General features: G+C 41.9%; 1 long non-coding RNA gene across 1 annotated transcript; it reads right to left on the bottom strand.

Moving 5' to 3' along the window:
• Positions 1–10,996: 10,996 nt before the first annotated feature.
• Positions 10,997–22,644, bottom strand: LOC138917896 (uncharacterized). Its single transcript, XR_011426553.1, has 3 exons — positions 22,276–22,644; positions 16,614–16,774; positions 10,997–13,875 (listed from the first exon to the last, which is right to left on the bottom strand). It is a non-coding gene; the product is annotated as an uncharacterized lncRNA (long non-coding RNA).
• Between the last annotated feature and the right edge of the window lie 751 nt (positions 22,645–23,395).

Genomic DNA, 23,395 nt, shown 5'->3' with positions numbered 1-23,395 from the left:
ACCAGTTGAACGGAAAGCTTGTGGCTCTGTCAGGCACTTGGCTGGCCACAGCATAGTGCAAATGTGGCTGATTCCAACACTCAGAGCAGCCTCAGGAGTGAGGGAATGAGTCAAGGGGGTCCAGAGCCCTATACTAGCTCATTAGTGCTCTCTGGATTTAAAAGAGAGATTCCCAAAATCCAGGAGGCAGCTCACTGCTTGGAACAAACCCCGATGCTTTAACATCCTGGTATTCCAAAGTGATCCCCGAAGCCTGGCAGTTAAGCTGATGCAGTGTGATTTATACTGAGGCGAGTGCTGCCAAGGCCCAGGCCAGGGAGGCAGCTGAGCAAGGGAATAATTGAAAATGCTGTGAATTTCTCTATTTGTGGACCTCCCAATGAAATAGGAGAAGTGCAACTCAGGAGTCCTGGGCCCCCAGCCCCAGGCTCTGCCGGTCTCTCTGCCACCCTGAGCCTGTGGGTTGCAGACCTAGCCTGTCCCCACATCAGACCTCTAGATCTCAGCTGAGCTCCATGCAGCCAAGCAGGCTTTGGAAAGTGTCACAGAGGCCGTTCTCCAAAGCCTGCTCTCTGAGCTTGCTGCTTCAGTGTTATCCCAAGAGATGGTCCCAGATCCAATTCAAAAGCTGCTTCAGTTTCTTTTGGGAGGAAATACTTGGGGGGATGAGATGGGAACATGCTGGTGAAATAAGTAGAAATGCATTCACAGTACACATCAAAAATGCCCATATGCGCAATTTGAAAATTTTTCTCCAGCTCAGGAATATTATGAGTTAGGTTTTCCCTTACACACTCCCACAGCACCTGGTGATAACCACTGTAGCCCAGAGAGTGTTAAAGAAGAAATGGATCAGGAGCAAGCTCTCTGGAGTCAGGCAGGCCATGGTTTGCATTTATAGTGCTACCAAATTAGAAAATTGTCTACACATGTTCATGAGCTCCCACTCTGAGGGTGTGTTCAATTAGAGATCAAATGACTATTATTTTCAGCTTGAGAGCCAGTCAGTGTATTGGTCTGGACAGGCTAATTGCTGTAACAAACAACTTGCAACTCTCAGTGGCTTAGCACAATAAGGCCTATTTCTCACTCTTGTCACAATCTAATGTGGGCAGACCCTGCTCCACAGAGTCATTAGGGGATCCAGGCTTCTCAGATAGAGCAGATCCCACCATCTCCAGGGACCTCTGCATTTTATGCTGGTTGCTCCTTCTCCTACTGGCAGACAAGGAAAAAATGGAGTTAGGAGCCAAATTTGAAAGTGACATACATCACTCCTACCCACATTCTGTTGTCAGATGGACTGCATTTCCATGAAGGGAAGGTAGGAAAATACAGTCTACCTTTGTGTGCAGGAGGAAAGGGAGTTAACGGGGCATAGTGAATACTTCTGTTGTTTGCATAATCAAGGAGGATTCCTGGAGGGAGCACTACCTGAGTTCTCTGAGGCTGCACATCCCTGCAGCCTCTCCTGCCTCGCACGTTGAGAGGAACCTCAGAGGTCATTTCAGTCACTATCTCACGGTTCAGCGAAGCACGGAGCTGAGTGCTCAGTAATTGCTTGGACAAGATGGGGTGTTTGATCTTAAATGGGATCTGGAAGAGAATGCAGCAGAGAAGCTGAGGGTGGAAGCTGTGCCCAGAGTCCAGAGCTAGAGTGTTGATACTGCCTGAATGGGAGTCAAAGGGACATTGGGAGGAGCCCTGCAAATTAACCTCACTAATGGTGGGCAGGAGGGGGACGTGAGAGAATCTGTCTGATGCTTTGCAGCTGTTGCATGTACTAGACGCATCTCCTTCTACAGTGTCAATACCTAGATAACTTCTGCTGAACACCATGTGTGTTTAATAGCCACCTGATTTGGCTTCGCTGAACAGTATCTAGAATACATAATCTGAAACATATATAAATCCTCATTTATAATTAGCCTGCTGTTGCTCCTTTTATATGGAATTGAAAGATTTCTAATCATGCACTTAAAAGTCCCTGTGTAACATTTTCATTGATAAAGCCCCACATGTGTTATTTCTATAGTTAGAGTCTCATGACTACAGTGGCCATCAGATGTCATTTGATCCTTTCCCATTTTCCTGGAAGACCCCAGCTAATAGCAGGGACACATCTTGTTTTTAGGACCTCAGAAAAGAATAAAACACAGAATTTCAGTGCTTGAAGAGCCCATGGCTGCTCCACTCTGCTGAGACTCACAAAGAGAGACCACTTGCCCACATGGAGCTGCCAGCAAGAACCTGAGCCCGCAGTTTTGCACGGTGCCTTCACGGTTCCTGTACTTTCCCTGTTGGAGACTATCAGCCCCTGTATTATTCTGCTGGGGCTGCCACACAAAATGTCACAGCCTGGGGGGCCGGAATGACAGAAGTGTATCACAATTCAGGAGGCTGAAAGCACAACGTCAGGTACCAGCGGGGCTGGTTTCTTGCGAGCCGTCTCTCCTCGGCTTGCTTACGATGTCTTCTCACTGGGTCCTCACATGGGCTCTCCCTGGGTGCACGTGTGATGTCTCTATCTTTTCTTATAAGGACTCTAGTCCTATCAGATTAGGGCCCCACCTTTATGACCTCATTTAACCTTAATTCCCTCCTTAAAGGACCTATTTCCAAATACTGTCACATTGGGGGTTAAGGCTTTCACATGTGAAATTCTGAGAAACCCAATTCAGTCCATAAGAGCCCCTCACCCCTGAGGACCACCCTAACCCCGCTGTGCAGAGCTATGTGGATCTGGGCACTGTATGTCGGGGTGCCTGGGGGCCCACTCAGGACCTGAGATCCACGTGGTGATCACCCCCTCAGTCAGTCCTGGATCCCTTCCTCCCTCCTCGCAGATCTAATCAGAAATCCCTGGCTGTGCAGAGCCATTCCTGAGGAATCAACAACACCTAATACCCTTATGACAGGTTGCTGCCTCGTCTTCGACCCACCTAAGGGTTCTGGCCCTGGAAAACGGAGCTGCAGTTCCTGCCATCAGGCTGCTTCAGGATTTTCACTGAGGGTCAACCCTCCCCGGACCAAACATTTTTCATGGTCAGGTAGAATGATATGGATTAGAATCCTAATCTTATTCACCACCTGGTGGAGGTCATTTATTCATTCAACAGATTTGGGCTGATTTTGACTGACTCCCCTGCCTGCACTAGGTGTGTGGCTGTTTTTGCTGGGAGCAGAGATGAGAGGAGGAGACGTGGCCCCTGATCTCCTGAGGAGCATGAAGCCATCACACTGCAGAGACAGGAATCACAGTTGAATTTCCTCAGTTTGAGATGCATCCAGGACTGTGGGCTGGAAGGCCAGGGAGGAAGGAGCTCAAAACAGGAGGCCAGGGATCTCTTTCCTCTCTACCATCTATTCTGTGTGATTCTGGATAAATGACAGCCCTGTCTGAGCCTCAGCCCCCTAACCTGCTGACGGGGAGCGTGAACTAAATGGTATCTCCAGTCTCCCTCGGATCTGGCATGCGCTCTGTGCCAACCTGCAGCCAATCCTTTCTCCTTTGCTTCCTGGCCCAGAGCATCCATTTCAGAGGGCTTCTTGGGCTGTACGCAAATTCTTTGGGTGTCTTCTAACCGTACTCACTCCCTAGATTTCCCTGGACAGAACTGTGGCCCATGCACTTTCACGTCAACAGCCTATCTCATTTTCCAGGTCCAAGAAGATGAATGCTCAGCATTTGCACCAAGGGAATGGAGTATTTCTTCCAGGAAGTTAATAAGATTATATATTTTAGCCTCAGGGCACTGGAGAAGGCAAAGAAAAATTCCCTGAAACAACATGTCTCTTGTTTAATAAAGTTTTATTATTATTATATATGAGTGTGTGAGAACGAGAAATCCATATCCGTTCTTCGCCGTCACAGCTTTATTGGTTCTGAGCTTAAAAAATCAGTTTGGTGACTAACAGAATAAAGAACTGAGTGACCAGCGATTTTTAATATTTAGCTCTTCCAGGAAGCAATCTAATAGAATCAGAGCTTATTGGAAAGTGTAGATGATGTGGAAATGAGTTACGCCAAGAGGTGGGCTGTCCTGGTTCGCACCTTGGGGAAGACGGGATGTGACAGGGGGACGGGGCCTCTTTGATTGCTGGCTGTACTAGCTCAGAGCAACACCCGGCTTTGGGGAGTAAACTTAAGCTGATTATTTTGTTTTTCTCTGACTCCTATTTCCCAGCCCTCGTTTTGAACCCTCCTTTGACTGAGGGCATCCTTTTCCCTCGTGAAATCCTTTTGTTCTGACAGGCGCCAGTCTATCTGACGTACGCGTGTGTGGGTACGTTGAGCCCCAGTGCCCATCCCTCGGGGCTTATAGTCTCAGCCTGGGCTCTCCCTGGGGGATTGTACACCCTGCTTCCCTTTGGAGCTGGGCAAGGGATCTAACCAACTTTGGCCCATCCTGGGGACTCTACAGCCCCCTACATCCCGGGTCTACACTGAGGGTTTTCTCTGGCCTAGGGATGGTGGTTAATGCCTCTTTAGGAAATATCAAAATCTGTTTCTGGAGCCTCCACTCTGGGGTTAGCCTCTCTCCCCTTAATTTCCTGAGCTTCCTTCTTACTCTTCACAGCAACTGACTTTTCAATCTCTCAATTAGATGAAACCTAAAATATTTTAAGTTTGGCTTTTCCAAGTAGAGCAGCAGATAGGATTTTCTCACATCTCAAAGTCGTACATTGTGGTCAGGTGGCATAAGCTAAACCAAACTCAGCGATAGGACTTCACCACATGAATCTGGGGGGACACAATTCGGCTCATAACACGTCAGGCAGAGGAACAGAAGCTGTGTGAGGTAAGCACCAGGGATTGAGAAGTGAAATGTATCCTTGCCATCATCAGCATTCCTCTTGTGCTGGAGTGCACGTCCCAGTTCTTAGGTGCAAGGGTCCCCATCATCCCTTGGACCCCTCCCTCTGCACATCTTCATTCATCACGTGAGAGTTGCAATGATTGATGAAGCATAGAAGGTAAACCCACACAAGCCACGGGGGAATAAGCCTCTAATAATGGAAACATAGATATTAACCACAGAAAATGGATATTGTTTAGGATAAAAAAGATGTCCATGTGCCTCTGAGATCTCATACAGGAAGCAGCCACTCTCTGCCTCAGCCCACGGCTGGGATGATGAGCTTGATTTGCTCCCTGCACATCTGAATCAGCCACTAATGGCCTTACCGCTCTTTTTTTCTCCAGCAGAAAAGAGTGAGAAAGCAGCATTCCAAAAACATAGAAAATGCCAAGTAGAGTCAACAGAGAGCTGTTTGGAGCTGAATGGCTGTTTTTCCCACCTGAATGTCAGAGACCCGGGTTCTACCTCCCAGAGAAAGAGTAAGTATTGGGTTAGTGACATTCTGGGAGGGGACTAAGCCTCTGTCAGGGAAATGTAGATCTGAATTACTTTGGGGAATGACATGTAAGAATGCATCACAGTTCAGCAGATTTAAGTGACTGTCCCTGACCTCAGAGCTACTCTATTGAGCAGAGGATTTGGGTCAAGGTATGGATTGACCCTCTAAAGGGGGAGGGGCTCTCCTCCCATCTGGAGTCTTTATCCAGCTACGGAGCCTCTCCAGTGCCTAGGCTGAGTTTCCTGTGCGGGCGCTGTGAGGAGAGCAACCATGCAGCGGAGAGGGCCTCATCCCTCTCTCTGCTTCCAGTGCCCTCCATCCTCTGTCTTAGGGCTGTGTGTCCTGAGGATACTTATGAAAACCTCCAAGCCTTCTCATTTTTGCACTGAGTTTTCATTACACTTCAACCATTGCCATGGATGGAATTAATGAGGAGAGCCTACTGGATATTCAGCCAGAATTCTCAGAACCCCAACGGTCTTGACTCTGAGAGCTTAGGACCACTTGTCACTTAAACGATACATAATTTTGTTTCTGATTAGTACTGAGTAGTACCTTAGTGGCTCTGGGGACCCCTTAGCCTTCTGCTTGACCATGAGCATGTTTGACTCAATCTGCTCTGTGTGTTATGGGCATATTTCAGGAGCAGAGGGCCCCTCAGAGGTAGGAGTTCATGACTCCAAAGGACATGAGCAGCTAAGAAGGCCTCCCTTTTCTACAGGACTATCTTCACTCAAAGAAAAGCTAACGCTTTCTGTGCAGATAATCAGAAAAATCCCTTGGCCCCTAAAATTTTCCTCCTGTGTTCTCAGTGCCTAGAATCATATAATTGGAACTTGACTCCTGGGTATTATAAGGCATTTTGGTCTTTTAAGTTCTTTATTAAAATGCGAAGACACCTACGAAGGGTGAAACTTATTTTATCAACAAAAATTTGATGTCATTGTGTAGGAAAGATGACTTCAATGCCTTTCCTTATATATTAAATTCTGAGCTGCCCAGGACTCTCAGAAGGTTAAGTCATTCTATATAATCAAGGTGCTCAGCTTGCTGAAGACTTATCTCTCATAAGTCTAATTTAAGCAATATGAAATATGTTGGATAGAGTTCTCATCTAAAATGTTTCATGCTACCCTACCTTCTTAAATGCAGCCTACCAAATGCAATGAAACACCTTCTTGATAATTCAAGGTCAACATTATGAACACCCATTACTGCCCTTGCATTGATTCTCTCAGGGTCCATTATGGTGGGCTGAGTAGTTTCTACCTGCAATGGCAGCTCTTGCATTTCCTTTTAAGCTTTCTGTCTTTTTCCCTTTCATATAAGCTGCTTTCACTCTCTTTTGTTCATGCCAAAGTGTTTGCCTTAAGCATTCTTTCTCTTTTCTAACCTATCCTCTTAATCACCTGTGGGTAGGAAATAAGATACTCAAGCGTTTTGGGGTCTGTGAGTAAAAGAAGAAAAGACAGGCTTTGAATAAGAATTTTTCCCATAGACAAGGGCAAGAATTTTATTACAGGACCCACGAATTCTTACTACATGCATATTTTTGCTTTTTCTCTGATTCTCAGCAATTGTTTAGAAAAGCCCGGTGACCAGATATCCTGGTGAATGATAGGGGAGGGAAGGTTCCTTAGAAAGTTCGGGACAGAGTTGCCCGCCGTAAGTATAAGGGAAGGGGCGGCAGTTGGCCATCTCACTGCTCACACTTGCCTTGGGCTCACCAGCAGTCCCTGCCCACTCTGTGACAGGCTTCCTCAAAATAAATTACTGTCCAATAGCGGAACACTTTTGAGAATGAACGAGTACAATATCAATAATTACTTCAAGACATTAGGCACAGACCAGGACTGTTTTAGGAAAATCAAGACCTAAGTTCTCCCTATTCCTAGGAAAACCTTCAGCAACATCAGCTTGTATAGAGAACTAAAAATGTAGTGGACGATTGCAAGGCTGGATGTTCTCCATGATTCCTGTTGGGCAACTTCTCCATTTGGATTTAAATTTACAGGTTATGGACTCTGGCCAATAGCATAGAATGACATCTTAGCAAGGCTAAAACAAAGATTTTATTATTCCTTTCATATTTTATATGTTTACTCTTCTGCCTACAAATACCAGTAAGTTTCTTGGGGTGGTGAATAAAATGTGTTTCTGGGTTATTTTTCTTGATGCATCTGCTATAACAAGTATATGGATATACATGTTGCAATAATTACAATAAGTAAATCAGATAATGTATATAAAGTGCTTAGTCTAATATCTGGAGCATAGTAAGTACTCAATATTAGCTAAAGCAAACATATATGCATGTGTGAGTGCGCACACACACACTCACAATTATAATTCTGCTTTTAAACTAAAGCACAATCTGGTAATGTGTCTCAATATTCAAGATACCCTTTGGCCTAGATATCTAACTTCTAAGAATTTGTCCTAAGGAGAAGCATGTTTATCACAATGTTGTTATAACATTGAAAAATTGGAATAACCCAAATCCATCAATAAGGCATTAGTCAAAAGAATAAAAGGGCATCTATACAGTAGAATATGATACACAGCTCTCAAAAGTAATGAGTAGACTTTTATTTATTGATACAAAAAAGTCGATAATGTGTAATCAAATGAAAATGCAACTTACAGGGCAGTATTTATAGTGTGATTGTTTTTGTCAAAACAAAAGAATGAAAGGAAAGAAGAAAGAAAAGACATCAAAAAATATCTCAAAGATATATACCAAAATTATATAGCTTCTTAAAATCCTTTTTTTAAACTATTATCTCTGAATTATGGGAACTGCTAATCTTTATTTTCTTTCATTTCATGGAAATGTATCCCATAATTATATATATTACACATATTATATATATATGTGTGTATATAACATTCATAATATTTTATGAAATGTGTTATATGAATTTTATAATATATCATAATACTTAATTATATATACATTTGTTTTAATTTATTATATATTGTATGTATAATATAATACTATATACACATATATATGTCTGTATATACCTTTCATAGTCAGAATAAAGTAATATAACTATTTGAAAATAACTCCCAACTCAGATTCCAGCCCTCTGAGAAGGCCTCCTTGGCTTTCCAGTCACTGTTCAATGACACTTCTCCTCTATGTTCTCATAATTCCCTGTGCATATAACTCTTTTTGCACTTCTCTCTCTGCATTATAGTTTTCCCATTATATACCAGCCTCATCAACAAGACCATAAGAACTTGAGGGCAAACCCTTTACCTGATTCATCTTTGATTTTCTCTTACCTACCCCCTGGCTTATGGTTTATGTTCAGTAAATGTTGAATGAATAGATGTATAGATGAATGGTCCTCGTGGCTTCTAGAACTAACCCAGTCTTCAGAACCTAGTAAGAAAACCACGGTAGAAGTGATGCTCAACTTGCCCTTTATAATCTGGCTGCATCACACAAGACCCATAGTCTGGGATCCTCTGAAGGGGTTCCCCCAGGTATACAGAAAGTGCTCAATATTTGTCAAAAGAAAGAATAAAAGATTGAATGGATCACAAGGTACAGAAGAGATTATAACAATACCAGCTCCATCCTAAGCCGAGGACCTAGTGACAGCTGGCACCAAGACCTGAAATTAGGAGAGAGAGATGCCAAGGAATCTTAGAGATCATATAATCAATCCACCGTCCTCATTTCACAGGTGAAGAGACCGTAGCAGGTTAGCAGCAGAGTCTGCGCTCTCACCACCCGCTGAGGCTGCTCCCTGCAAAGCTGCCTCTTAACTCAACCGTAGCCTGAGGTTTCTGTTGCTTCAGCACGCTCTCGCTTTCTAGCTGGACAGATAGAAGGTGAAATTAGGATGTTCCCTATTAATCTCTCTGTCTTTTTTCCCTTTCTCCATCCACTCTCTATGCTGTTTAAACCGGACCCCTTGCCAGAGCAACTGCCCCTCTGTGGGCAATCTGCCTGCATCTAGAGACCTGGCTGCCCTGGGTGTCGAATCTCACCTACCAGGTTTTTGTTCTGTTGAATAAAAGCAAATCCTGCATCAGGCAACAAATACTTTCAGATTCTTGAATAATTGAAAGGCTGGGCCCCAAGCCCAGCAGGCTAGGAATTGATTAGAAATGGAGAACGGGGCAACCAGCAGCCAGCATCACCCCTGTGCGTTTGGGCTCTCCACAGGGAAACCGCCCCCCTAGGGGCCTGCTGCCGGGGCCCAGGCCTGTTTGTGGGACAGCGGGAAGAACCTTGCAAGCATTAGCTTCTTCATGATTCCATAGCAACCCTCTGTTTCTGCTACCAAATTAATCTATATGGTGAAAGCAGGGAAACATAAATCGTTGCATGTGCCCCATCCTCAAGCTTGCGATAAGTGATCAAAGGAACTGAAGGTATAATTCGCACAAATATCTCCGTATTTTTTTCAGATGGACTATGGCTGAGAATAAGCCCATTTCTCAGCTCACGTATGAGTACTGAGAAAATACGGGCCTTCTCTTCATTCTGATGCCCTCCTTTTCCAGGTCAGATGAAGAGTACACAATGCACCTCACACTGACAGCACTTCTCATAACCACTCAGTGAAGCAAACAGAATAGAGAGCTCCTTTATCTGTGGAGATCAGGGAGCAGAACAGGGATTGGACCCAGGACTTCAGCCTCCAGCCAAACTTGTGTTACCCGCCCCTTCCCCGCCATCTCTGCGAACTTCGAATATGACCAGATCACGCCCCTGTTTACATCTATATTTTGCCCTTTGCTTCCTATCACCTTTGAGATAGAGACTCAAGTCCTAAAGAGGGGTTTCCAGGGCCTTCACATTCCAGTTGTCTGCCTCCAGGTCCTAATTGTGCCCTGTGCTCCCCTGCAATGGTCACGCCCCCAACCACAGCGACTTTGCGCTTCCTCTGTCCTGAGAAGCGCCAGGCTCACAGCTCTGGTCCTTCACATGTGTGTCCACCAGGCCTGGAACATTCTCTCCTGGTGAGCTCCTCCTCCTCACTCAAGGCTTTGATCCCTAAAGACGTGAGTTTCCAGCGGTAGCCCTCCCCATAGCATCCCCCACTCCCCTTTCTTCTCCCTCGGGATTATTGCTCCAGTGGCCGTCTTTCCCATCAGACTGTGAGCTCCATAACACTGATGATCACGACTGTCTAATCCACATCTATGAATGCGCACCTATGGTGATGTCTGGCTCAGAGTAGGACCTAGAAAATATTTGCTGAATGAACAAATGAACAAATGGATGAATAAAAAGCAAAAACAGAAGAACCAAAATCACGCCACTAAAAAGTCCTTACTGAGTAATTTTTCATTCATTTTTCATTATTTTTTAATGAATATTTATTTAGTGTCCACTATGTGCCAGGAACTGCTCTAGGCACAGAAAAAAATTTATGACAGTGAAGTAAACAGGCGAGAATCCCTACATTCGCGGGGGGGCTTTTGTTCGAGTTAAAGGGGACAGATAATGAAGGACATAAACAAAATGTATAGTTTGCTAAAAGATGCTTAGCACTATTGTTGGAGTAATCCAGACAGGAAGCAGGGGATGTTCAAACGCAGGTGCTGACCACAGGTAGCTAAAACTAATTCTCATGCCGCCAAGAGGTCCCCATTGTCTGTATCCCACTAAATTTCTTTTCTTTTCTATTCAATTCCCCTAATGGTGTACATTTAATTAGCTTTCTATTTTAATGCTACTTTAGCTCATTCTGGGATGATATATGGGTCAGGCATCATTTTCTTCCCATCAAATTATTTCCTTTGGACAAATTCCTAAATGGAGAATTATTTAATCAAAATGTACATTTTTAAGATCTCGTGCTGTACTTCCATTTTGTTATCACAGATGATTTTAGAAATTTATATGGCCATTTTAGCAAAAACGAATGTACCACTCTCATCATATCAACAGGACTGAGAACTGCTGTTGTTTGTTTCCTGTTGCTATTTCAGTAGATGTGAAAGAGGTATTTCAAGGTTACTTTCATTTGTACTTCTTTGATTCTCCCATTTTTACTTTTAAATTCTGATTGCCCAAAACAAAGCAGTGCTTCTTTACCTGTGGAAAAGCCTGACTATGTTACTAGACTTGAGGTCTTTGCATTTTCAATAAGAGAGCAGAGATTGCCTCAAAGATCAAGACAAGGAAATAGATTCCACAAAATGATCAGGCTTTTCGATCAGGACGACTAGATCGTGAAAGGTACTAGAACTGAAATATGAAAACGACTGACAGGGTCGTGAAGGCAAACCTACCATATTGGCACCTTATCAAATACTTAAGTATCAAATACTGAAGGCAAGTATAAGCAATAGTCACACGCGATACTAAGGCCTAATGTTGACCTGGTTCCCAGGGCGCACAGAACATCAATGCCTTTTGCCCACTTGAAGGGTGGCCCTCGCGTTTATTTGCCTTTGCTGAGTAAAGATTTGGGGTTTACATCCTGGAGGCTTGATTATTAAGATTATTTCTGTATGGCTGAGTAAATTAGTAAATAAAAGCTTTTCAGTTAATTATTTCATGTTAAGGATTATACCAAATAGCTATTTGGATCACTCATGACTCAACTTCATTTTATGATTATCATTAATATATAGTTTTTAAAGCTGAACATGAACTCTACCCCAATCAGATGTCTTCTAATTTTCACCTTCAAAGACAGTAATTGGAAATTTCAACTCCTCCTTTAAGTTTGCTGTCAAATCTGGACCACTCTGGACGATCTATGTTTTTCTTATCATCTGGCTTATTTTTTCTTTTCATACCAACTAGATATACGTTTGGTTTCAACTAGATTTCATGTTTTTATATTCCTTTTTTTAAAAAAAAAAGAGTGGCATAATTTAACTATAACAGTGACCATTTTTGATGTGCAGTTCTATGAGTTTGATAGATCAGGTTACAAGTAAAGTGACAGCTACTAGAAGAATCAAGCTGTAGAACTGTTCCATCACCTTCAAAAACTTCCTTATACCCCTGGGCAGTCAACCTCTCCACCTGTTTTCAGCCCCTGGCAACTGCCAATCTGTTTTGCGTTTTGCAGAATATCATGTAAACAGAATCATACGGTATGCAGCCCTTTGAGTCTGGCTTCTTTCATTTACCAGAATGCATTGAGATTCATCCAGGGTGTCACATGCATCTGCACTTTATTCCTTTTTATTGCGGAATAGTATTCCTTGACATGGATGTGCCACAGTTTGTTTATCCATTTATTACCGTAAGTAAATTTGAGTTGTTTTCAGTTTAGTGAAATTGCAAATAAAGCTGTTATAAACATTCAGGTACAGGCTTTTGTGTGACCATACGTCCTCATTTCTCTTGGGGAAATATCTAGGAGTGGCAGTTCTGGGTTGCACAGTGACTTGTATGAAACTACCAAATAGCTGTACATTTTGCATTCTCACCTGCAACATATAAGAATTCTAGTAGCTTCACATGCTCATTAGCTCCTAGTATTGTCTGATATTTGTATGTTAGCCTTTGTTTTAGGTGTGTGGCCATATCTACTTGTGATTTAATTTGCCTTTTTTTGATGACCAAGGAAGATGAGCAACATTTCATGGGCTTATTTGCCATCCATGTTTTTGGGTGAAATATTTGTTCAAATATTTTTTTCTTATTTAATTGGGTTGGACGTTTTCTCATTGTTGAATTTGCAGAGCAATTTATATACTCTGGATGCAAGTGTTTTCTATTTGCCAATACTTTCTTTCAGTCCATAGCTTGTCTTTTCGTTTTCTTAACAGCATCTGTTGCAAAGCAGAAGTTTTTAATTGTGAAGAAGTCTAATTTATATTTCTTTTTCACGTCTAGATTTCTGTTTTGTCATTGATTTGCTATCAACCATGATCTTATCATTTAAATTCTCTAGGGTCCCATCTCTTCATCTACATGTTAGAAATAAAACCCAGCTTACTCATTTCAGGAATGGTGAGGAAAAAGTGAGATAAAAGATACAAAAACACTTTCAAAGTGCTGAAAGGATTATACACACACAGGACATCACTAAGCGAACACTTTCCTCTTCAAGAAGCTCCCATGAACTTTGACAGACACGCTTGGACCCCACATTACAAAGCTACTTCCATAACTACAGATATAAAGCTCTTATATATTTTGTGCACCCAGTGCTTCTCTCTTTTACTCTTGAATATCCTTTGGCAACTTCAAATTTTCTTTTCATGCTCTTATATCATATTTCTTTTTTTTAAATTCCATATATTTAACGCTGGATAATCTTCAGATGTCATTTCAGAAACTTACAATTTTTATTTTTTCAAAAAGAAATGCTCTAACCAGCAATAGAATTGAATAAGATTCCTTCCTTTGGACGTTTGGCAGAAACATCTTCTTTCATGAAACAGAGGTGTTATTCAACAATGGAGCATGATTTTTTTTCTTCTCTCTCTCAAGGGAGGAAATTGAAGTATAGCAGGAGATTAAACATTCTCGAGGATATGTATGGTCCCTTCTAGTAAAACTAGATAAGGAAAAGGATATTTCTGTGAACAGAAACATTTTTGGTTAGAAATTATAGCTGTAAGAATCTAAAAATCAAAACTATCTAGGAACGGAATAAATTTTTAAAAAGGCTTAGTCTGTATAACCATAGAGAGTTGATCATTTGTCACTTTCTTGAAGGTTTTAATATATTTGTTTAAGATTTTGAACTTTTAAACAAAATTAAAAGGCTTCTCTATAAGTTATGTAGCTAATTTTGGTAAAATTGCTGTTAGCCTATTTTGGGAAATTGGTAAATCTTACACTAAACTCTTGTGATAACGAAATAACTCAAATCCAAAATAATTGTTTTAAAATGAAAGTCAAATCATGTCACTTCTCTGGTCAATGCCCTTTGACATCTCCCTCAGAGTGACAGCAAAAGTCCTTACCAGGGCCCATCTGTGGCACCCTCCCCTCTCTCTGATGTCCCCTTCTGCCACTCTCCCTTCTCACCTGCCCCACTCCAGCTGACTGGCCTGTACCTGTCCAGGACCAGCTGCAGAATTAGTTGGCCCCAGTATAAAATGAAAATTTCTTCTGTTAAAAAATCATTAAGAATCTCAAGATGGTGACAGGCAGAGCATTAAACTAAGTGTGGCGCCCTGTGTGACTACATAGGTAGTACACCCACAAAGCCTGCCCTGCCTGGCTCCTTGCTTCCTTTATGTCTCTGTTCCAAAGTCACCTTATGTTAGAGAAGTTGTCTGTCTGTCCATTCCATAGGAAATAGTTACCTTTGGCTCTTCATTCATTCATTCATTCATTCATTCATTTGCCCATTTCATTTATTGTCTGCCTTTCCCCAGTGGAATATAAAGTCTACATAACTGTATCACCCTGAGCACAGAACATGCCCAGCACATTATAGCTATTCAATTATTTGCTGATTGAATAAACAAATGAGTAAATGAGAGGTAATAAAAATCAAAAGCCATATGAATTAAAAAACCCAAAAAGTCAAGAGACACATCAAATTTTAAAACAGCGAATACAGAAACTGTGTTTACATATATAGGATGTGGTCCAGCTTTGAAAATCCAAATTTAGGAATGCAGAGAATGGATTCAGCCTCAGCTCTAACACTGGCAGGTTCCATGACTTTGGACAGGTCTCTTGACCTCTCTGAATCCCATATTGTCACCAATGAAGTAGAGGCCTTCTAGCACTTCATTCCATGATCTTATGGAACACTCTCAAATTCTCAGATGAGACAGGATAATATAGTAATCTGGTCAGTTGAAGATATTTTCTGTACCTTTGGATCAAAAAATAAAAATGAGGGGCCAGCCTCATGGTGTAATAGTTAGATTCGGTGTACTCTGCTTCGGCTGCCCAGGTTCATGGGTTCGGATCCCAGGCATGGACCTACACCCCTCATCAGCCATGGTGTGGTGGCAACCCACATATAAGGTAGAGGAAGCCTGGCACAGATGTTAGCTCAGGGCTAATCTTCCTCAAGCAAAGGAAAAAAAGAGGAAGTCCGGCAACAGACATTAGCTCAGGGCTAATCTTCCACAGGAACAAAACAAATGAGGCGCTCTTTGGTCTGGCACTTCTCCAGTCTTCCCCTTCAATGTGATGGTCTAGTTATGGATATATGTGGTATGTACACATATACTGTATTATATACTGTGACCTCAGAAAATCATTTTTCCTAAGGAAAAAAAATTACTCTGCTTTGAAGAGTAGCTAGAATTCTTATAAATAGCTTATTCTGCATCAAAATTTGAGTAATTTGACCACTTAAACTCTAAATAGGTCATGCAAATGTGCTTATCCAAGCCCATAGGCTGTTAGAAGTCTAAATATGGAGATTTCTGAGCCTCAGTTTCCTCTGTGCTAATTGGAACATTCTGAGGTATCTATTGCTGAATGCATTGTGGAAAACAGAATCCTCATTTAAAGTGCCAAACTCCTTTTTTGTATTATTAATTGCAAAAATCATGAAGAAATGTTCTGATCATAAATTCTCTTGGCATAGATGATATAAAAAACACAAAACATTAAAATGCCTTCTGGCTCCATATGTGTCTGTGTTGAAAAATATTTGTTTTCCAAATCTCAGCCTGTCTTCTTTTTGGTCAATAATTGTGCACAGTATTTGCTTTGTAGTTTGTTTTTCATGTCCATTTTGCTTGAGATAATGTCCTTTGTCTTTTTTATTCTTCTGATTCATTTTTCTTCTACTCATTATGTTTTTTAGCAAAGAAGCAAACTGACTTTTTCCCTAGAATTCACATTAATCCTTCCCACTGAAAGATTTCTGATGTGCTTTTATCACTATTTTTAAATAATCCCCATATTCTATCTGATGGAATGAGAGCAAGATGGACTCCAATCATATAGAAACAGACATAGGCAAAATGAACCAAAAGTGAACGCCAACACAGATGCTGAGAGCAAGGCTGTAGACTTGGTCAACTGAGTAAGGAGGGGCTTAGGAGCTCCACCCATCTCGGGACAAGGTCAGGACGTGATTTACCGTCAGGTTCCACCAATGTTGAAGCCTTGACATCCTCCTGATTAGAAACCTTGTTTATAGAGACAAGGATTATAGTTCCTTACCGAGGAGCCCCAGGTATAACAGTTAGAGAAACATGGACGCAGGAAGCTTTCCTGGCCATCAAAAAGGCAGGTTAGGCAGAGCAAAGCTTAGTGAATTAAAGGTAAGTTATAATTGAATGCCTTGTTGATCAGACAGTGAGGACAAAATAAGAAAAAACAGCATCATACTTACATATTATTCCCAAGTGTGCTACCAGCACGCAAGGAGCATCAGAGGAGCACGGCAATCCAAAACATCCCGGGAACACCCCATGAACGAATCCACACGTACAGATTCAAGGACGTCAAGGATGATTCCCTGTCCATGAAGGAAAACTGCACCTCCTCTCTCTCCTAAAGGTTTGAATAAAAGCATAAGAAATCTTACTACAAAGAAAAATTAAAAGACAGACTTGACCACCTGGTGTGGAAGAAAAAATCTCTGTCGTAGGAACTGGAAGATCTGTTTCTATCCTCGACCATTCCGCTAACCCGCTCGAGTAAGTTTCTCATAGACCCTCCAGACCAGCATTTCTGTCAGCTAAACACCACAGGTGGGGGTGACCGGTTGATATCATGCGGAACAGAAGAATCACTCAGCTGAGCCCTTCTGGAATTTTGGAAGCACAACATTGCTAGATATAATAAAATAGTTGCCATTTTAAGCTACTAAATTTAGGAGTAATTTGTTGCACAATAATAGATAATTGAAACTGAATTTTGTCCTGGAAGTGGAGTGCTATTATAACAGAACCCTAAAGCATGTGGCATTGGCTTTGGAGCCAAGAAGTGGGTGAAAGATATAGGAGCCTGAAGGAGACTATTGGTAAAGTGTTGAAGGACAATGGGAAAAATGGGGAGCTGGGAGAAAAGGTGTAGTGGTGAAAAGTTTAGTGAAACTGCTGCCTGTAGTCATGTAGAAAATAGAAAGAGTGTCTAATGAACTGTTATATCTGGCTAAAGAGATTTCCAGACAGAATATCAAAAATAGCAACTAGTTTCTTTTGATTCTATGTAATAAAATACTGATAGAGAGAAATGATGTTAGACAGAAAATGTACCATTTTCAAGCTGAATTTAGGAGGAATATAATGAAGCCAGGACTTGCTGTTTCCAAAAACAAAAATCTTTCCCATTCCAGCATCTCTGGATGGTAAAATAATCTCAAAGTAAGAAATGGTCTCAGAGTAAATATCTTCAAGATGTTGCCATATGACCTTTGCTGAGACTCACAGAGATTTAGGGGTGTGCCTAGTAGGACTTCTAAGAATCTTAAGGATATGCCAAAGGGACCCTCTTTGGTAGGGAAGGGGCCCTTAAGAATCTTAACGGTAAAATATTATAAAATCTTTTATCTAGAGAAAAAACTTCAAGAATCTCGAAGTCTTTGTCCCAAAGCGCCCTGTGTCGCAACAAGCCAGAGAGGAGCTTATCTGGAAGATAATTGTGAGTGTGACTTTTATCTAATGGAATTAATCCAAAACAGAGTCATGCAAACACACAAAGTTTTTAAGAGATCTGTCCTACAGAAGCAGTTAGCTGGATAGAAACAGTACAAAATGAAAAGAGACCTTTGTACCCACAAAGGAAAGGGACTGAGAGAACCACTCAGTGCAAACATAGGCCATTTCTCTTTTCTTTTTTTTTTTTTTTGAGGAAGATTAGCCCTGAGCTAACATCTGCTGCCAATCCTCCTTTTTGCTGAGGAAGACTGACCCTGAGCTAACATCCGTGCCCATCTTCCTCTACTTTATATGTGGGACGCCTGCCATAGCATGGCTTGCCAAGGGATGCCATGTCCGCACCCAGGATCTGAACCGGCAAACCCCAGGCTGCCAAAGCAGAACGTGCGCACTTAACCACTGTGCCACCGGGGCAGCCCAGGCTATTCCTCATATAAAAGAAACAGCTCTGGGGCTGGCCCCGTGGCGTAGTGGTTAGGCCCAGTGCACTCCACCTTGGTGGCCCAGGTTCGGGTCCTGGGAGCAGACCTGCACCCCTTGTCAAGCCATGCTGTGGTGGTAACCCAAACACAAAATAGAGGAAGACTGGCACAGATGTTAGCTCAGGACTAATCTTCCTCAAGCAGAAAAAAAAAGAGGCAGATTGGGAAGAGATGTTAGCTCAGAGCAAATCCTCACCAAAAACATAAATAAATAAATAGAAATGATGCTCAGAGGGTAAAACCAAGAGCCCAAGAACAGAGATAGGAGCCACGGAGAATCATCTCAGGGAGGAAGACTGGGCCCAATATAGGATGTGGCAACATGTGCCCAGCTCTGTTTAACAATCAGCTGGATTTCTGAATTGGACTAGATGAGTGACTGCTACGTGCCTCTTATTTTCACCTGTTTAGATGAGAGTGTCTATTATGCTTGTCCTATCCGTGTATCACCATGTGTGTTGGCTGTGAAGGGGGCAGATATCTTGTCTTTTTATTTAACATGTCTTCACATCAAGAGGAGCCACACTCAAAGAACCACCCCTGAGGTCTGTCATTAGCTTCTAGACTTATTTACGTGACAAAATCCTGGACCTCAGCTTGAGCCCAATGCTAGAATGGGATGAGAATTTTGAGGATCCCGGGAGGTGGTAAATATATGTGCACGTGGGGGAAATATAAATGGTTTCTGCTCAAAAGGTGGACTGTGACAGATGATAGATGGTCACAATTGCTCTGATCCTCCTCCCCTTGAAGGGTGGAGTCTAATATTCCTCCTCTCTAATCTGAGCTGGCCTTGTTGACTTGTTTGACCAATAGAATGCAGTAGAATTGACATTCTCAGAGTTTTGAGACTAGATCATAAAAGGCCTTGAAATTCTCCTGGGCCTCTTGCAACACTGTCCGGGAGCCATGAGCCACCATGCTGCAGAGGACACATGTAGGCACTCCCGTTGACGTGTGGACTTAGCACAGCCCTCCAGCTGTCTGCATGGAGGACCAGACACAGCACAAAGCACTCTTGGACCTTCTGGACCAGCCCATCCACCAGTAGAATATTACAGAGTGACCTTGGTCAATGTCACGTAGAATAAAAGAATTGCCCAGCTAAGCCCTGCCTGAATTTCTGACCCACAGTATTGTGAGAAAAAATAAAACAATTTTGTTGTTTGAGCTGCCAAGTTTGGGGAAAATTTATTATGTGGCAGGAGATAACCAGAACAAGGTCTCTTTCTCTTTCTGGATCTCAGTTTCCTCACAAACAAAATGTGAGATTTGACTCATATCTCTAAGTTTCTTCTAATTTTAACAAAATTAGCATGTAACGCATAACTATTTTTATTAAACTGACATAATCTTACTTATGAAGTCATCTTTAGATAGTAAACATTACAAATTATGCCACTTCTGACTAAAACATCTAAACCACAGTTGAAACACTGGGTTGGTTAATACAAACTAACCACCATTCTGGCTGAAGATAGTTTAGTAAAATTAATGGTTTTATAGAAACAAAGTGATTTCTCCTCAATGACTCTCCATAGGGATAGGTTAGCTAAACGCACCCCAAGTACTTTCTAGCAAAACATCTAAGTCTTTCAACAAAATTTCCCTTGAACAAGGCGTATGCAAACTGATCCAGAAGAGTAATTCCTGTCTGCAAACAATCGTTGACTGTGTTTATGTGGGTAAATGCATGCACTTCTGTCTACTCATTTAGCACAGGGGTTCTTAACTCAGAATCTATGTACCCTCAAGGAGCCCATACACAGAATTCAGGGGTTCATGTACTTTCATGGGAAAAAATTACTTACCTATTTTCCCTAAGTTTTAACTGAATTTAGCATTAACTTCAATTATGAATGCAGGTAGCAAACCAGAAAAATATTAGCAGTACCTGTGATTTTTGTCACCAGTAGAAATCACCAATATTTTCATATCACGTAACAGTTGTAGCAGATATCTCAAATTATCATTTACACTCATCACAACTTTGAATCTGAGGTTATTAATCTCACTGATAGAGCTCTGATTTAATGCATTAATGAAGATATATATATATATATTATAATATATATCTTACTATAGCACAGATTTGCTTTGGATGTTTTGATAATTGTGTTTTACCATAATTGGCTTCCTTTTTAATGCTATATGTTTTAATTTAGGCATTTAAAAACATTATTCTGAGAACGGATCCATAGGCTTCTCCAGACTACCAAAGGGATCCATGGCACCAAAGGTTAAAAACCCCTGATTTTTAGCCCACACCATAGCTCTTAGCTCTTTTGACTCTCCGGCCAGCCCGCACATGTTGAGCACTCGCCATGGGCCCCATGTCGTCGCAGAGGTCGACATGCCAATACATTAGTTTTCTCTCATGCTTTGCTTCCTCTTCTGTTCCCCACGTTAATTGCTCCGAATATCAGCCGCTGTCTTAGGCTCCTGTCTCACTTCCAGCCCCTCATTCTTCACAGGTAGAGAAGATACACCTTCTTCATTTTGTCTGTGTCCGATGTTTCTGTTGCTACGTATAATTCTGTTACCTTTCTGATATATGTCTCCCAAACCTCATGTCTCTTCTGAGTTGGAAAGTATAAGTATCCAACTGTCTACTCATCTTGAATATCCCTCCCACACTTGGAATTAAACAGGATCATTCATGACCAATTCCCGCCGTCAAATGCTCTGACTTACACTGACACCTAGGCACACACGGTGACAGCAATTCTGTACGTTAGAATCTTTGGTGCCATATCTGGAGTTAACTCTCTCTCCCTCACCCTCAAATTCAGTCATATTAATTTGTCCCTTTAAGTATTGCTGAAATCAACTTCTCTCACTTAACTCACACCCTGCTCAATTCTTGCCATGCCCATTTTAGTGAGCTTTTAAAGACTGTCCTGGGCTCTAGTATCTCATTTTTTTTCAATCCAACTAGAATTATCTTTCTAGAACTCAGATTAAACCATCTCATTTACCACCTTAAAAGTTGTGTTTTCTAGATCAGTGAGTCTCACCTGGGTGATTGGTTCAAACACAGATTGATGGGCCCCACTCCCAGAGTATCTGACCCAGTAAGTCTGTGGTGGGGCCTTAAAATTTGCATTTCTAACCAGTTACCAGAGGATGCCAATGCTGCTGGTCAGGAAACCACACTTGAAGATTACTGGCCTAGACCATTAATCTTTAAACTTGTTTGATTTACAGTTCTTCCAGGAAAAACGTTGAGTACAAATCCCTGATATACGTATGCCTATTTATTTATAAATTATATGCATGGTCAGATGCACTAACATAGTGAGTACATTATGAAACACATTAAGTATAATCATAAAAAATATGAGACAAAAACAATTAGAAAATTCAAGAATATTCTTTCTACATCTAAATGGATCATGTTGTACACACTGCACCAGAGGATTCTGGGAGGGTCAAAGATTAAGAATAAGCTCAGGGCTTGAGCTATAAAGCCCTGTACTCTTTGTCTTTCTAGGCTCTCATAGTCAGCCTGTTTGCTCCCTAATCCTGGCTCCAGGCCGTAGGTTACAACCTTAGGAAATTTCCTTAACCTCCCTAAGCCTCTATGTCTTCTTCTGTAAAATAGAGAGAATATTGGTAACTATCTCATAGGATTGATTTTAGGATTAAATAAGTTAATATGCACAAAAAAGTTCCTAGCATAAAATAAATGCTTGATTAACATTGACCATTATGATTGTTCCTGGTTAGACACCTTATGCTATAACCATGCTGATCAGTTCACTGTTTCCGGAATAAACACCTATGACTCAATGTCTTTGCTTGTGTTGTACCATCTACCTGGAATATACTTCCTTCCTCTCCACTTGGTAATACCCCTCTCATCTTTCACAGCCCAGCTGAAAATGTTATGTCCCCTGTGACAACTTACCGGAAACTCCTGGTGTAATTAATCGCTCTCTCTTCTGTGTTCCCATGGCACTTTTACAAGCCTCTGAATACAGCTTTTCACCATGTGTCATGTGCGGTTGCTCACATGCCATTTCCTTTAGTATTATGAGCTCCTTGGTAGTGTGAACAATGTCTAGCTGACCAATATATCCATCACATCATTCGAGAACATGTTCGGCACATAGCAGAAGCTAGATACTGATTGTGAAAGAAGGCAAGGACATGAGGGTGACAGTCTTCTCCCAGCATCATAGCCTAGTCCGTGACCTTGTGTTCAGCTGCAGATCGTGTCTTCCCCAGGTGACTCCTCACCGCAGCCCCACTTTCCCCAGACCCTTGGCCAATAAGGCTGTGATATATAAAAAATAAATATTTGGTCTTTGTCCTGGGCCTGACACACAGCACCTAGAATTCCAGGGTGATTAGTGTCTTTTGCATGCTAAAGAGATGACTGGTGGCTGGGGTCCTCAGGTAGCTTCAGGATAGGGTCTGATCACCAGAGAAATCAGTCTTGATTAGAAACCTGGAACTTTCAGCCCCAACCCCCAACTTCCGGGGAGGGGAGATGGACCAGAGATTGAGTTCAGTCATGGATGGCCACCAATTTAACTAATTATACCTATATAAAGCAACCTCCATTAAACCCCCTGAACAACAGGGTTTAGCGAGCTTCTGGTTGGTAAATGCGTCCTCATGATGGGAGGGTGGTGCACCCCAATTCCACAGGACAGAAGCTTCTGCACTGGGGACCCTTCTGAGCTCAGCCTATGTACCTCTCCATTTGGCTGTTCATTTGTATCCTTTATAATATCGTTTCTAATAAGCCAGTAAACATAAGTAAAGTGTTTCCACCGGTTTTGTGAGCTATTCTAGCCAGTTATCAAACCTAAAGAGGGGATCATGGGAACTCCCAATTTACAGCCAGTTGGTCAGAAGTACAGGTGGCAAACCTAAGATTTGCAACTGGTGTGGGGGCAGTCTCCTGGGACTGAGCCCTTAACCCGTGGGGCCTGTGCTAACTCTGGGTATTTAGTGTCAGATTAAATTGAATTGTACGCCACTCTGTTGATGTCCAGAGAGTTGCAGAATTGGTTGATGTG

The sequence above is a fragment of the Equus caballus genome, chromosome 15 (genome assembly GCF_041296265.1).
Source record: "Equus caballus isolate H_3958 breed thoroughbred chromosome 15, TB-T2T, whole genome shotgun sequence".
Taxonomy (NCBI): Eukaryota; Metazoa; Chordata; class Mammalia; order Perissodactyla; family Equidae; genus Equus; species Equus caballus.
This window is presented reverse-complemented; position numbering and strand designations above follow the sequence as displayed.